This window comes from Danio rerio, chromosome 5 (assembly GCF_052040795.2).
Source record: "Danio rerio strain M-AB ecotype USA chromosome 5, GRCz13ab, whole genome shotgun sequence".
Classification (NCBI taxonomy): domain Eukaryota; kingdom Metazoa; phylum Chordata; class Actinopteri; order Cypriniformes; family Danionidae; genus Danio; species Danio rerio.
The window spans coordinates 62491000-62502869 of record NC_141025.1 but is presented as its reverse complement, the minus strand read 5'-3'; positions in this window follow the sequence as shown (position 1 = coordinate 62502869).

Below are 11870 nucleotides of genomic sequence, written 5' to 3'. Positions count from 1 at the left end.
CACATCAGCCAGTATTTAGTTCTATGTCTTTAGTAATTTGGCACATTGCATAAGTATAGAGCACAGTTTCCCTCTAGGCACATTAGAGAGAAAATGAATATGAAAAAGAGGAAAAAGACAACGGATGAATGCCACTGGCTTGTATGGATTCAAATGGGTTCTCTAAATTACAGAATATGCCAGAATATGCACCATTTATAAACCATTTGATTATTTAATACAACCTCTCAAAATTCACTTCTAAAAAATACAGTACTAAAACAATAATATTAGTTAGTAAGAATAAAAAATATTAAATTAATGGATATTTGATCAAATATACCCAGTTATAACTACAATGCTTAGCATAAATGAAGACACCCTGTTTTGAAAATGTATATTTTTATCCATTTCTTAGTGATTATAATGTATTTTGGTGCATTTGAACAAAACAGATTTAGCAAACAGATATATTTATTCAAATAATATTTTAGTCACCAAACATTTTTAGAGATAGAAAGATAATATATTAAATTTAAGCAAAACATTGCAAATTACAAAATTACATATTTAATATTTTTTCCTTACAAATAAATTACACATTTTTGTAATTAATTGACTATTATCATAAGTTTTTTGTTGTTGTTAGATAAGCTCCAGATTCGGCTTTAGTACTGACTAATCTAATGTATACTGTATGCTCAAATGTAATACTGTAAAGCATCCTAACATACTAAATTAAAAGACACAGTACCAGTATTGGCCAAAAATTCGAATATCGAGGGAAAGTCCACATTTACTTCAATAATTTGTTTCAAAAAGTTAAACATGTATGTTATATTACAATATACAAAGTGAAATATTTCAAGCCATGGTCCATGGTCCTTAAACCAGATACTGGTAGCTTTGGCACTGTGTGCAGGTCTCTGCTAGAAAAATAAAACCATCATCTCCAAAAATCTTGTCGGCAGCAGGAAGCATGAAGTGCTATTAAACGTCCTGGTCTAGAGCTGTATTGACTGTGGACTTGATAAAAGACAATGGACCCACACCAGCATATGACATGGCTCCCCAAACCATCACTGACTGTGGAAACTTCACTTCCATTCAAGCAGCTTGACTTTTGTGTCTCTCAGCTCTTCCTCCAGACTCTGGGATCTTGATTTCCAAATGAAATACAAAATTAGCTTTCATCTGAAAAGAGGACTTGGGACCTCTGAGCAACAGACTAGTTCTTTTTCTCTAGCACAGACGCTTCTAACATCATTTTTGGTTCAGGAGTGGCTTGACACATGGAATTCTACTTGTCATGTCATGCAGGCGTCTGTGTGTGATGGTTCTTGATGCTCTGACACCATCCTCTGTTGCCCTTGCTTGGCAATCCTCCCAAGGCTACAGTCATACTTGTGCACATTTTTCCCTTCCTCTCAACACTCTATAATTACACAAATATATTGCACTCTGTGAGTATCTAGCTTCTTTTGCAATTGTCTTTTGAGACTTTTCCTCCTTACGGAGGGTTCCAATGATGGTTTTCTGCACAACCGTCAAGTCAGAAATCTTCCCCATGATTCTGAAGCCTACTAAGCCAGAACGAGACAATTTCAAGGCTTTGCATTAATTAGCGCACTAGATTGAGACACAGAGAGCCTAAAATGTTGAATGCAGTTATGATATTCTGATTTTGTAAAATACTGGATTCTTATCTTTAATCCATGATCATTAAAATAGAAACAAATGAAGGCTTGAAATATTTTACTGCATGTGTAAATTACTATAACACACAAGTTTCACTTTTTAAAACAAACTATTAAAACAAATAAACTTTCCCTCGATATTCAAAATTTTTGCCACATACCTGTACTATATTGGACAAATAATAAATTAACTATACATTGAGATTTCTCATATTTTATTACAGCCTCAAGAAATATTCTTAAAAGGAGAGGAAAGCTGTAGCTGTTCATTCATTAACTTCCACATTAGCCAAATAATAGCTTACCGGCTCAGTCAGTTTACCCAGCACGTTTAATGAACAAATTAGCTAAGAACTCACAATCTGTAATGAACTTAAACATAATTTTTGAGGAATTCAGGAATTCATAAGTGAGCACAATAGAGCCGCCTCATTTAGTACCCAGAACAACAACAAAAAACAGAAGAAATAAATAGGTGAAACACAGTTGAGTTCTGACAGATTGATATACTGAAAAGTGGGGAAAAAAAGGGTGTAGAAGCACAGAAGAAACTCAATTTCACTCAGAAATCACTGGTAAATTTCTGAATTAAAAAGATTGTAGTACTGAGGAACAAAAATGAAAAATATTTTTAAATGTTTTATGTAAATATAGCAATATATTGTCAAAATCACCCATCTCACACCGATCCAACAAAACACGATTGTCCTTGAAATTAATTGCCAAAATATATCCAAAGTTGACATTTTTTTGGTTGAAAACAATGTCATGTAAACACCCTCTGTTTGGATGGAGGATGGTAGAAAAAAATTGATGATAGAAAAAACTGATAACTGATAGTATTTTTTTCCTTCTAAAAAAAGATATTTGTTAGGTGCAAGATTTAAAGTCATAGGAATAACAATTGTATAATAAAAACTCAACCATACATTTTTTGAAACATGTATTTAGTGGACACAAGACATCTGTCATCTACCACTATCATTTACCCATTCTCAAATACAAATACAACATCCCACTAGACAGCAGTCTTAAGTCAAATATGTGTGCAAGACTGCTTCTGAGGATGGATAAACAGAATACCTTTCTTTAATGCAAACCAGATCTTTTGTGACAGTCCTCCCATGTCAGGATTCAACATATAGTACTCAAATTATGTAGTCAGCAATCATAATTTCAGTCTGATCTGAAAAACATCTTACAGTTAAGTTTTGCAACCCAACTGAAGCATGATTCACTTATTCAAATTTCATCACGATTTTCTGTTATGAAATAAATTTTTGTTTTTTTCCTTCTCATTTAAGCTCTCGGTTTGCCCGCTGCAGTTGTTCAAGTTTAGTTTAGTCACAGCAGGCTGTCATGTACTGTTAATATAATAAGTATATAATATAATATATTTTTAGTAGTCCAAAATACTCATACGATGCTCCAAGAACACTTTTGTGCACCAACAAACTGTTAAAAAGGGATAGTTTGCCTTTTTCTTTTTATAAGCCAGGTCATAGTTTGCATTTATTACAAGCGGTACAATGCAAGGATGGATGGAGGGATGAACTCTTGATAGAACTGATAGATAGAATAGAACTCTTTTGGTACTTGGTGTGTATCCCGTACTAGAAGCGCTAAGAAATTACCTCAGGCTTGACCTCCAGCTATCAGAGCTGGCAGGCAGCTTTTTCCGCTCAACTGTTCTATTACTTTGCTTCTTTCTGTGGCATATTAAACAGATTAATAGAACTGCACTCTGGGGAGGGGGAAATGCCAGTCAATCTAACCGGCCTACACAAGCAGGCGAGAAAAGCAGACAAGCCCGCAGCTCATCCTGAGAGCTGATAAAACAAAGACAAATGTCACGCGAGAGGAAAGTGGAACCGTGTGAATGTTGACTTTTACCTTCGATTTTGTACACAGAGGAAGAATCTGAATAATTTGCTCAGTGAGCATGTACCAGTACGAAGTGGAGACTCTTAAAGGTCCCTGCTAAGGCAAGGATTAGAGATTATTATCATTAGAGATTTAAACAAACCACTAAAAACGTTTTTTATTTGTCTACAAAGGTACAAAACTGAAAAATGTCAAAGTAAAAATATGTAACCTGGTTAACAGTAAGTGTCCTTTATATATTTAAATAACTGTAAATTCACTTTCCCAGAACTCCCTAACAGGCACTTCAATTTGTATGTCTTCCCTAGTTTTTCACTGTCATTAATGTTGACATAGGTTTCACATATTTATATAAATGTTGATGTTCGTGTGGTTTGAAAGACACTTACTGACAAAGATCCAGAATTTGCCCCAAACATGAGCTCATTTGTTCTATTTTGACTGCTATGCCATCATAAATTGTGAAAACAACTCATTGAAGAAGGTTTTAAGACAAGAAAGAAAAGAAAATGGTGTAAATGAAGTCGTATTTGACTACTGAGTGACCGTTATTAAATAAAGATTTTACAAGTAACTTTTATTCTAAATCTTGGACTTTATTCTTGAAAGAAAAAAATGACTATTAGAAAATTTGAAGCACCAAAGGTTAATTTTGAAGCTTGTAAAATGTCATTTTAATGCTAATTAGACTATTGTTGTTATCAATGAATTTTCAAATGTACCTTTTAGAAGAGAGGCTAGAAAAATCATCATCGTTAATATTATTATATTTTTTATGTTTAATGTTTTTTATTATTCAAGTGTCCAAATTCCGACAGGATAGTTAAATGTGCTCTCCAGCTTGTTATTTGCCTATAAATGACAATTTACTTTGCCTTAATAGGCAGTTTCTAATTTAAAGCCTTAACAGATTAATTTCCCCCTATGATTATGTTAGAAATTTGTATTATTAAAATAATGTGTATAAATACTTTTTTTTATGGTTTTGGCACATCAAACAGTTTGATTATGATGACCACCCAACAAGCTTTTTTGTGTGAATTTTACATATTTTTAACAGCATACTGTATGTAAGAAATTCCACAACATTTGTGCAACAAATATTCATGCTTGAAGTTCTGTTTCTTTTCTAAGAGGAGAGGTGTACTGTTAACTTTGCAAAACTATAAGATATACACTACCTGACAAAAGTATTGTCACCTATCTAAGTTTTAGGAACAGCAAATACAATTCTGACTTCTAGGTGATCATTTTGTATCAAAAGTGGCTTATTTGAAAGGCAAAAGCCTCTAGAATAGGTTCACTTGACCAAAATAAAATATGATCATGCCTTGATTTTTAATGAGTTAATTACAATAAGGTCTGACTTTGGTGAGACAAAAGTCTTGTCAATGACCAGAAAAAAAATGTAGAGTACAGAATATAAAGTCATTGTGCAGTGGGGGAACAATATTGTGTTTGACTCCCATGAGCATGGAGGACTGCATCCATACATCTCTGCAATGACTCAAATAACTTAACAAATTCATCTGGACTATTAATAAAGTCATCTGGAATGGCAAAGAAAGTATTTTTGCAGGACTTCCAGAGTTCATCAAGATTCTTCGGATTCACTGTCAATGCCCACTCCATCTTAACTCAGACAGTGACTGGGCTGGTAAATCCTGTAATACACTGACATTCTTTTGTTTCAGGAACTTTGATGAGAAGGCTGATGCAAAGAAGGCTCTTCTACTGAAGAATTTGCCCTCTTCTGTGTTTTGTAATGTACAAATGTTTTTTTTTTTTGTTTTTTTTTACAGCACAAATGTTGTGATACATCAGGCTGTTGATGTTATAATCCATTCTGCAGATCTCCTGCACTCCCCCATACTGAATGTAATCCCAAACCATGACTTTCCTTCATAAACTAGACTGATTTCAGTGAAATTCTCCAACAGAGTCTGGCTGCAGACACGATCCAGTCTCAGACCCATGATATCTCAGCTGCGCATGCACATTTATAACAATGCAGTCTCAACCGCTCATGCGCATTTAAACACGTGTATTCTCGTGTACGTGCACTTTGCAGCAGGTCAAAGATGGATATATGCCAAAATATGGTTTACAAACTAAAGGTACGACAGACAAAAAAAACTACCTACACATAATTATATCACAAGGTAGCCTGTAACTGCTTTTATAAAAAGATTCATGTCGCGGCCAGGATTTTATTTAAAATAATAGCTAATATTGTCTTAATAACTTCATTACTTAACACGTCTAAAATGTGTTTATACTGGCAAAATTTATGACTAAATAATGTTAATGCACTAGAAAACTTTTTTACACATAAAACATTATATAAACACATTTTAGGTCTTTACCATTCTGTAGTACAGTATTATACCATTTATATTACAGTATTTAAAACTTTTATAATACATGCTACAGCAAGAAAATATTTTAGTTGACTTAGGTTTATTAGTTGCATTGAAACACCCATTTATATTTGTTCATTGCAAAATAAACAGACATACTGTATACTACTGTATGACTTATTAAAATTATTACCAAGGACCTGTTTATATTTCTTTATTGCAGAAAGAAAAACACAATAAATGTATTTAAAACTTTCAAATAAAGACTTATATTCATAATGATTTCTAATGAGGCTGCACGGTGGCGCAGAGGGTAGCACAATAGCCTCACAGCAAGAAGGTCGCTGATTCGAGTCCTGGCGAAACTTTTCCAAATGATCAACTACTGTAGAAGTCAAATTAATATTTGTTGCTTTTGCAACTGATCCATAACAAAACTTTTGTCAGGTAGTGCACTGTATGGTATTTGCTTGGTTGGTTGAAAACAACAGCTACTGTACCTAGAGTAATGTTACAAGGTCTCATTTCTTAATGTGGCGCACGAACGAAACGGGTAGAAATCTGCATATGTAACTTACTACACAAAAGAGAATGTTCTCAGTTGTAAGCAAAATTTAAGCAAACATATTTAACTTAAATATTGATTTAACTGAACCACTTTAAATCATCATATGAGCCATATTCATAATAATAATTATATTTATAAATGGAAATTCATTTTGATGTACGTTCACTTTAAGAAAGTTTTCTACACAAATTTTATAAATCAGACCCCTGATTTTAGCATGGGAGAACACCACTATTTACCTATAATTGCAAAATTCCAGACATTCTATCACACAGATAAGTCTAATTAAATGTCAATTTCTTCAAATTAATAGATCAGACAACCCAAAAAAAAAAACAATTGGAGAATAAAAAAACATTTTTTCCTGTCTGCATGATGGAAGTGATGTGAAGAAAGTTAACTAATGCAAGAACACACTAAGCACAATACATGCTACAGTACATACAAGAAAAGGGTAAGTAACATGAAGGTGAGTAATTATAAATAATTAAAGTGTTTTAATTTCTGGGTGAACTAACCATATAGTGCAAGGTAAAAAGTATGGGGAAAAAAACATAATAACAAAAGCTTTTTAGTTTAATTTATTTTAATAAATAAGGTTTGATTAGAGGTGTAATTCATGTGTCCTGCTAGCTTTAACTGGAGCACAATATGGAAGTCAATGGGTGAATGAATGATGACAGACTGTCCCTTTAATATGGTTTGGAACATTTAAATTGATATTTTTTTATTGTGCTCAAACTTTACAAAGTTTCATAAGTTAATGTATTCGCTAACATGAACTATTTATGAACAAAGCTTCTAAAGCATTTATTAATCATAATTTAACATTTACTAATGCATTGATAACATCCAAATTCATGCCTGTTACATTAATGCATTAACATTAACAAATGTTATAATAAATTTATTGTTCATTGTTTGTTCATGTAATTAAACGCATATTAACTAATACAACCTTTCTGTAAAGTGTTACCCTTGATTTTTTATGCAATTTCTTTTAAATAAGCTGTTTGTTTTTATATTTTTAAATGCATTCGGTTTAAATATATTTAGTACAATTTAAGCTAAATTAAAGTGATACATGATGTACTGGGACTTAACTGAAAATAGGGGCGGACTGGCCATCTGGATATTCTGGCAAATGCCAGAAGGGCTGGACCATTTTTTAAATTTGGGCTGTTATGCTATTTTTTATTTTTATATGTATTGTTTTTACATGCAGGCAGCTTTTATCTCTTGCAAGATGTGAATATTATGATGATGATAATAATAATAATAAATGTTAAGCAATGGCCAATCAGCAATGGCCAGCTCGTTTCGAGAGGGGCTGACCCAATCAGAGGTTACGTGGACGTAATCAAAATCTGGCAAGAATGTCAAACGAACAATAAGTGCAACACAAGCTAATTGTTGCCAAATGCATAAAATCAACTGAAATGGTCTCGAAAGGGGGCAGCGCAGTGGGTAGCACTGTCGCCTTACAGCAAGACGGTCGATGGTTCAAGCCTCGGTTGGGTTAGTTGGTGTTTCTGTGTGGAGTTTGCATGTTTGCGTGGGTTTCCTCCCGGTTTCCCTCACTAGTCCAAACACGCGCTATAGGTGAATTAGGTATCCGCTGCATAACACATATGCTGGATAAGTTTGCAGTTCATCCTGCTGTGGTGATCCCAGATTAATAAAGGGACTAAGCCGAAAAGAAAATGAATGAATGAAATGAACATATATAAATTTGTTATAAATGTGTTGTTTTTGTTCCAGTCACATACATTAAATGTTTAAATATCTATGGTACTGCTTATATTATTTCACCATCTGTACACCAATATAAGTAGTGAATGTGCGTTTCCGTGGATGGGGCTGTGTCGGTGTGGTAATGTGGGCTGGTGTGGCTACAGTGCCAGGGCTGATTTTTAGCCCCAGTCCGCCCCTGACTGAAAATGTTTTAAAAACAAACTTATTTAATTTGATTATTTTAGATTAGTGATGCCAAAAGTAGGGCCCGCGGGTCAAAGTTGGCCCATTGTAAGCTTTGATTTGGCCCATCATCCCAACTGAGAGGAGAGTTAGAATGATGGAGATTGTTGGGGTGAATGGCTTTAACGCAGAGACCTTTTTAATGTAACCTCTTCTGTTTTATTCCTGAGCTACGAAAAAAAGCAAACTAAAATTAAAGTACTGTCACTTGACGAATAGAGAACTTTGCAGAAAGCATCGGCAAGCAAATCAAGGCAAAATCTTATGTAATTCTGTTATAAATACGATTGTTTTGTTTTCACTGTAGTAAGTTCTATGTAAAATACAAAATACTGTGTTAGTTAATATACAGCAATGTTTTGTAGTCATTTTTTAAATATTATTAAATAAATTAGGATCTTAACCATGGCAACTATATTTACATCCAAGTTTGGGTACCTCTATTTTAGATCAAGTAACTTTTGGTTTTAAATTTAGTTGATTAGTAGCAATAACCCATATAGTGAATTCACAAAAGTTGCTTTCGAAATGACCCGAGTTCTTCTCTAATCATGTCTAATAGCACAAAAACAAATTTAAAAATAAATATAGCTGTAAATATGATTTTCTATGTCAATCTGTTCTCACTCTTATGAACTTTTCTGTCTTAATGCAAAAGAAAACATGCTTAAGTCACATCACATATGTCAAAAATGGTTATAATTTAGAGATCTACTGTAAATGACCTTTTATGAATACCAGTATAACAAATCCTTAAATCTGTCCATTTAACTACAGGAAGGATGAAGTAATTGGCTGCTTGGTGAGAAACATCAGAGCTGTTTCTGTCAAAGACCTTCAGATCATTCTTCCCTGTAAAAACAATAGAGAGCTTCATTACATTCAATCTCATCTAATATCTTTCCTCTCCCCTGCAGCTATGGGTAAAATGAAACCGAGGTCTAACTGCCTATATAGTATTAGCAGCTTAATCGTCCTGTCCCGCTCCCCACAGGCATGCCAATCATGCCCATTTTAGTTTAATTGTAAATCATCTTGGTCCATAACCTGCAGTCAGCACCTTGCTGTGAAGCATGAAGGGAGAAGGGAAGTGTGAGTTATGTATTTGTTGAACTTTACGTTCTGTAAATGCTGCTAGAAGTTACCGGTCTGGAACCAGCAGTCACTCTTCTTGTCTCAGGAAGAAAAAAAAAAAGGTCAGTGCTGCCATCTACTAACATATGCATGCAGTGCCACCTGCTGAATTAACTGATCTATTGCTGTCTTGATATACATGTACAGTATTACACGGAACAACAGGAATAAATCATTTAAAATGCAATCAAATAAAACAATTGCTGGTAAAAATTTAAATAGTACTTCTCTTTTGTTTAAATTGCATTTATCAAATAAATGCAGAATTTTATTTTTTATACTACATTGTAAAAATTGCTGGGATCAAGACAACTCAATGTTATCCAAAAACAAATTGATTAAGTTAATTCAATTGTTTTTACAAGTTTAAGTGGATTGAACATAAAACAATTAAGTTGTGCATTAAAAAAACAGATTTATTAAACATATATTTATTAAAATAATATTTTAGTTACCAAAAATATTTAGTAATTGAAAATTATTAAACTATTAAAACAATATGAACAATACTATTAAAACAATATGAATTTACAAGAGAGATTTGTGAGGGGAGTACTTATGCTGAGCACAGAAAAGCCACTATTTCTGTCAAACTGCTAACATATTTTATGGTCAGTACTTTTTACTTTTAACTTGTAATATCATTTGTTTAACCAAGAAAAATGTAAAAGTTTTTAATATTTTAGTAAACTAACAATTCATTAGGATGTCTGTACTTTTACTTGCATACCTGATTTGTGAACTTCATCAACCACTAGTTTTAATATTTGAAAATGTTACTCATTCCTGTCATGGTTAAGCTGAATTTTCAACAGCAGTTAGTCTCAAAAAAAAAATCTAGTCTTTTTTTCTAGTTCTAGTGTTTTCTAGTTAAAAAATCTTTGAAATATGCTAATTTTGTGCTAAAGAGACATTTCTTATTATTATCAATAATGAAAATCGGTGATCATTGGGAACAGGGATTTTTAGTTTCTTTAAAGCAGTGTTTCTCAAGCACATTCCAGGAGAACCAACAACACTGCCTGTTTTGGATGTTTCCTTTGTCTGTCACATCGATTATTGGTCTTTTAGTTTCTGCTAATGAGTTGATGATCTAAATCAGGCGTGTTTGGTTAAGATGACACGGAAATGTGCAGAACAGCGGTGGTCTTCCAGGAACGTGGTTGAGAAACACTATTTTAAAGAATACAGCGCAAAAAGTTGAAAAGACCAGCATTGACTATGAAAATAAGTTTTTGTAACATTATAAATGTATTTTCCATGAATTTAAAGTTCTATTACTTTTGTTTGGTGGTGTTTGACAGGGTGCGTGTAACGTGTCTGAGGAGCGAGGAGGGGTGCGGTGGTGAGGGATGAGAAGGGTGTGCAACGTATTTAAGGAACGGGAGGGAGACGTGTGATTACCAGCAGATTATCACTCGTTTGCGGGCATCCGGGAGTCTCTGTGCATTTGTGGATAACTCCCCAAATGTCAGAGAGACTTGAGATGTCTGGAATGACCTCCCGCCCTAATCATAACTCTCTCTTCATATAGCCGTATGCCTATTACATATCCATAAAACACTTTGATATAACCGGGCTCGGATCGTTTCCTTTCTCACTACAATCGATCCGCTCCAGAGTTTGTTTCAAGCCGAGACCACCTCATTCAAGCGATCTCGGAGCGATTGTTTTGGCGCGGATCAGAGCACGATTGGTGGATTCACATATGCCAAACGATCTGCACTAACTGGACAAACGAGACAGGCTCAGAAACAAAAGTCTAGGTGTGAAAGCACTCTTAGGAGAAAACACCAGACTTCCCTCTCGCCAGAAACCAGGCCAGCCGAGATAGATAGTCCCTCCAACGTGTCCTGGGTCTTCCCCGAGGCCTCCTCTCAGTGGGACATGCCTGGAACACCTCCCTAGGTAGGCGTCCTGGAGGCATCCGAAACAGATGCACGAGCCACCTCAGCTGACTTCTTTCGATGTGGAGGAGCAGCGGCTCTACTCCGAGCTCCTCCCGGGTGACAGAGCTCCTCACCCTGTCTATAAGGGTGCGCCCTGCCCCCCTGCGAATGAAACAAATTTTGGCCACTTGTATACGAGATCTTGTCCTTTCAGTTATCACCCAAAGCTCATGACCATAGGTGAGAGTAGGAACGTAGATTGACTGGTAAATCAGGAGCTTTGCCTTTTGGCTCAGCTCCTCCTTCACAACAACGGACCTGTAAATTGACCGCATTACTGCTGCCGTTGCACCGATCCGCCTGTCAATCTCATGCTCCATCC